This window comes from Lolium rigidum, chromosome 3 (assembly GCF_022539505.1).
Source record: "Lolium rigidum isolate FL_2022 chromosome 3, APGP_CSIRO_Lrig_0.1, whole genome shotgun sequence".
In the NCBI taxonomy this organism is placed as follows: Eukaryota; Viridiplantae; Streptophyta; class Magnoliopsida; order Poales; family Poaceae; genus Lolium; species Lolium rigidum.
Genome location: NC_061510.1, coordinates 35376627 through 35382825, shown reverse-complemented (window position 1 = coordinate 35382825; position 6199 = coordinate 35376627).

Here is a 6199-nt window from a genome sequence, read left to right as displayed (position 1 = left end):
CTAGAGATTTATCAAGTTCATCAGTTTTATCAAGTAACATCTCCAATTTAGTTTCAACACTCGGAAAATTTTTCTCTATGGTTTCCAATTTTTTCATAACATCCTCAAGAGAGGTTTCAATTTTAGTTTCATTAACAGGTGGTGTTCCAAATAAACTCTCAATAATGCAACTAGCTTCTAAAGCGGGAGCGCCTAGGAAGTTACCTCCCGCGAGACAATCAAGAACATATCTATTCCAGTTAGAGATACCAACATAAAAATTCCTGAGTAGGATAGTGGTGGAGTGTTTCTTAGTGCACCTATTATGGGCATCACTAATTCTATACCAAGCATCTTTTAAACATTCTCCCCCTTGTTGCTTAAACGAACGAACTTCAACTTCAGGATTACTCATTTTAGCAATAGTAAATAAAGCAAACTAGATAAAAATAAATGCAAGTAACTAATTTTTTTGTGTTTTTGATATAGCAAACAAGATAGTAAATAAAGTAAAGCTAGCAACTAATTTTTTTGTGTTTTGATATAATGCAGCAAACAAAGTAGTAAATAAAATAAAGCAAGACAAAAACAAAGTAAAGAGATTGGGAAGTGGAGACTCCCCTTGCAGTGTGTCCCCGGCAACGGCGCCAGAAATTTGCTTGATGCGTGTAGTTGACACGTCCGTTGGGAACCCCAAGAGGAAGGTGTGATGCGCACAGCGGCAAGTTTCCCTCAGTAAGAAACCAAGGTTTAATCGAACCAGTAGGAGTCAAGAAGCACGTTGAAGGTTGATGGCGGCGGGATGTAGTGCGGCGCAACACCGAAGATTCCGGCGCCAACGTGGAACCTGCACAACACAACCAAAGTACTTTGCCCCAACGAAACGAGTGAGGTTGTCAATCTCACCGGCTTGCTGTAACAAAGGATTAACCGTATTGTGTGGAAGATGATTGTTTGCAGAAAACGATGAAAGAACAAGTATTGCAAGCAGATTTGTATTTCGAGTATAAAAGAATGGACCGGGGTCCACAGTTCAATAGAGGTGTCTCTCCCATAAGATAAAAGCATGTTGGGTGAACAAATTACAGTCGGGCAATTGACAAATAGAGAGGGCATAACAATGCACATACATGTCATGATAAATATAGTGAGATTTAATTGGGCATTACGACAAAGTACATAGACCGCTATCCAAGCATGCATCTATGCCTAAAAAGTACACCTTCGAGGTTATCATCCGAACCCCTTCCGAGTATTAAGTTGCAAAGCAACAGACAATTGCATTAAGTATGGTGCGTAATGTAATCAATAACTACATCCTTAGACATAGCATCAATGTTTTATCCCTAGTGGCAACGAGCACATCCACAACCTTAGAACTTTACATCATCGTCCCGGATTCAATGGAGGCATGAACCCACTATCGAGCATAAATACTCCCTCTTGGAGTTAAGAGCAAAAACTTGGCCGAGCCTCTACTAATAACGGAGAGCATGCAAGATCATAAACAACACATAGGTAATAACTTGATAATTAACATAACATAGTATTCTCTATCCATCGGATCCCGACAAACACAACATATAGTATTACGAGATAGATGATCTTGATCATGTTAGGCAGCTCACAAGATCCAACAATGAAGCACAATGAGGAGAAGACAACCATCTAGCTACTGCTATGGACCCATAGTCCAGGGGTGAACTACTCACTCATCACTCCGGAGGCGACCATGGCGGTGAAGAGTCCTCCGGGAGATGAATCCCCTCTCCGGCGAGGGTGCCGGAGGAGATCTCCGGAATCCCCCGAGATGGGATTGACGGCGGCGGCGTCTCGCAAGGTTTTCCGTATCGTGGCTCTCTGTCCTGGGGGTTTCGCGACGGAGGCTATTTGTAGCCGGAAGGGCAGGTAAAGAGGCGGCACGAGGGGCCCACACCATAGGTCGGCGCGGCCAGGGCCTAGGCCGCGCCGCCCTGGTGTTGCGCCACCTCGTGGCCCCACTTCGACTCTCCTTCGGTCTTCTGGAAGCTTCGTGGCAAAATAGGACCCTGGGCGTTGATTTCGTCCAATTCCGAGAATATTTCGTTACTAGGATTTCTGAAACCAAAAACAGCAGAAAACAACAAGCTGGCTCTTCGGCATCTTGTTAATAGGTTAGTTCCGGAAAATGCACGAATATGACATAAAGTGTGCATAAAACATGTAGATATCATCAATAATGTGGCATGGAACACAAGAAATTATCGATACGTCGGAGACGTATCGGAGAACTACTCCCTCCTCATGGGAGACAAGCAGCGTTGATGAAGATGGCGGTGGTGTCGATGGAGGAGCCTTCCAGGGGCACTTCCCGTCCCGGCGGCGTGCCGGAACGGAGACTCCTGTCCCCCGGGTCTTGGCTTCGCGATGGCGGCGGCTCCGGAAGGTTTCTCGTACCGTGGCTTTTTTCGTCTCGAAGATTTAGGTCGGGGACCTTTTTATAGGCGAAGAGGCGGAGTCGGAGAGGCGACGAGGCGGTGACACACTAGGGGGCGCGGCCCCCTCGGCCGCGCCGGCCTGTCATCCGGGGCCCACGGGGCCCTCCTGCGCGGCTCTCGGGTGTTCCGGAAGCTTCGTGGAAAAATAGGATGCTGGGCGTTGATTTCGTCCGATTCCGAGAATATTTCCTTACTAGGATTTCCGGAACCAAAAACAGCGAGAAAACAACGAAGCGGCCTTTCGGCATCTCGTCAATAGGTTAGTTCCGGAAAACGCATAATAATGACATAAAGTATGCATAAAACATGTAGATATCATCAATAATGTGGCATGGAACATAAGAAATTATCAATACGTCGGAGACGTATCAGCATCCCCAAGCTTAGTTCCTGCTCGTCCCGAGCAGGTAAACGATAACAAAGATAATTTCTGAAGTGACATGCCATCATAACCTTGATCATACTATTGTAAACATATGTAATGAATGCAGCGATCAAAATAATGGTAATGACATGAGTAAACAAATGAATCATAAAGCAAAGACTTTTCATGAATAGTACTTTCAAGACAAGCATCAATAAGTCTTGCATAAGAGTTAACTCATAAAGCAATAAATCAAAGTAAAGGTATTGAAGCAACACAAAGGAAGATTATGTTTCAGCGGTTGCTTTCAACTTGTAACATGTATATCTCATGGATAGTTGTCAATGCAAAGTAATATAACAAATGCAATATGCAAGTATGTAGGAATCAATGCACAGTTCACACAAGTGTTTGCTTCTTGAGATGGAGAGAAATAGGTGAACTGACTCAACATAAAAGTAAAAGAAAGGCCCTTCGCAGAGGGAAGCATTGATTGCTATATTTGTGCTAGAGCTTTGGTTTTGAAAACATATAGAGAGCATAAAGTAAAATTTTGAGAGGTGTTCGTTGTTGTCAACGAATGGTAGTGGGCACTCTAGCCCCCTTGCCAGACAAACCTTTCAAAGAGCGGCTCCCATGAATTATTTTTATTTTTGTGTGGCACTCCTTCCAACCTTTCTTTCACAAACCATGGCTAACCGAATCCTCGGGTGCCTGCCAACAATCTCATACCATGAAGGAGTGCCTTTTTATTTTAGTTTTATTATGATGACACTCCTCCCCACCTTTGCTTTCTCAAGCCATGGCTAACCGAATCCTTCGGGTGCCGTCCAACAATCACATACCATGGAGGAGTGTCTATTTAGGTTAATTAATTTGGGACTGGGAATCCCATTGCCAGCTCTTTTTGCAAAATTCTTGGATAAGCGGATGAAGCCACTAGTCCATTGGTGAAAGTTGCCCAACAAGAATGAAAGATAAACACCACATACTTCCTCATGAGCTATAAAACATTGACACAAATCAGAGGTGATAAATTTTGAATTATTTAAAGGTAGCACTCAAGCAATTTACTTTGGAATGGCGGAGAAATACCATGTAGTAGGTAGGTATGGTGGACACAAATGGCATAGTGGTTGGCTCAAGGATTTTGGATGCATGAGAAGTATTCCCTCTCGATACAAGGTTTAGGCTAGCAAGGTTATTTGAAACAAACACAAGGATGAACCGGTGCAGCAAAACTCACATAAAAGACATATTGTAAACATTATAAGACTCTACACCGTCTTCCTTGTTGTTCAAACTCTTTACTAGAAATTATCTAGACCTTAGAGAGACCAATTATGCAAACCAAATTTTAGCAAGCTCTATGTATTTCTTCATTAATAGGTGCAAAGTATATGATGCAAGAGTTTAAACATGAGCACAACAATTGCCAAGTATCAAATTATTCAAGACATTCTACCAATTACTACATGTAGCATTTTCCGTTTCCAACCATATAACAATTAACGAAGCAGTTTCAACCTTCGCCATGAACATTAAAAGCTAAGAACACATGTGTTCATATGCAACAGCGAAGCGTGTCTCTCTCCCACACAAGCATGATGGATCATATTTTATTCAAACAAAAACTAAAACTAAAACAAACAGACGCTCCAAGTAAAGTACATAAGATGTGACTGAATAAAAATATAGTTTCAAGAGAAATGACCTGATAAATTGTCGATGAAGAAGGGGATGCCTTGGGCATCCCCAAGCTTAGACGCTTGAGTCTTCTTGAAATATCCAGGGATGAACCACGGGGGCATCCCCAAGCTTAGAGCTTTCACTCTTCTTGATCATAGTATATCAACCTCCTCTCTTGACCCTTGAAAACTTCCTCCACACCAAACTCGAAACAACTCATTAGAGGGTTAGTGCACAATAAAAATTAACATGTTCAGAGGTGACACAATCATTCTTAACACTTCTGGACATTGCACAAAGCTACTGGACATTAATGGAACAAAGTAATTCATCCATCATAGCAAAAGAGGCAATGCGAAATAAAAGGCAGAATCTGTCAAAACAGAACAGTCCGTAAAGATGGATTTTATCGAGGCACCAGACTTGCTCAAATGAAAATGCCAAAATTGAATGAAAGTTGCGTACATATCTTAGGATCACGCACGTAAATTGGCATAATTTTCTGAGCTACCTACAGAGAGGCAGGTCGAAATTCGTGACAGCAAAGAAATCTGTTTCTGCGTAGTAATCCAAATCTAGTATGAACCTTACTATCAAAGACTTTACTTGGCACAACAATGCAATAAAATAAGATAAGGAGAGGTTGCTACAGTAGTAACAACTTCCAAGACTCAAATATAAAATAGAGGTACTGTAGAAAAATAAACACATGGGTTATCTCCCAAGAAGTTCTTTCTTTATAGCCATTAAGATGGGCTCAGCAGTTTTAATGATGCACTCGCAAGAAATAGTAGTTGAAGCAAAAGAGAGCATCAAGAGGCAAATTCAAAACAAATTTAAGTCTAACATGCTTCCTATGCATATGAATCTTGTAAATAAACAAGTTCATGAGGAGCAAAGTAACAAACATACGAAGATAGAACAAGTGTAGCTTCAAAAATTTCAGCATATAGAGAGGCATTTTAGTAACATGAAAATTTCTACAACCATATTTTCCTCTCTCATAATAACTTTCAGTAGCATCATGAGCAAACTCAACAATATAACTATCACATAAAGCATTCTTATCATGAGTCTCATGCATAAAATTATTACTCTCCCCATAAGCATAATCAATTTTATTAGTTGTAGTGGGAGCAAATTCAACAAAGTAGCTATCATTATTATTCTCATTGATACGTCTCCGACGTATCGATAATTTCTTATGTTCTATGCCATATTATTGATGATACCTACATGTTTTATGCACACTTTATGTCATATTCGTGCATTTTCTGGAACTAACCTATTAACAAGATGCCGAAGTGCCGCTTGCTTGTTTTCGCTGTTTTTGGTTTCAGAAATCCTAGTAACGAAATATTCTCGGAATTGGACGAAACAAAGACCCGGGGGCCTATTTTGCCACGAACCTTCCGGAAGACCGAAGAGCATACGAAGTGGGGCCACGAGGTGGCCAAACCACAAGGCGGCGCGGCCAAGGGGGCCCGCGCCGCCCTGTGGTGTGGGCCCCTCGTCGGCCCTCCGACTCCGCCCTTCCGCCTACTTAAAGCCTTCGTCGCGAAACCCCGATGCGAAAAAACCACGATACGGAAAACCTTCCGAGACGCCGCCGCCGCCAATCCCATCTCGGGGGATTACGGAGATCTCCTCCGGCACCCTGCCGGGAGAGGGGATTCATCTCCCGGAGGAC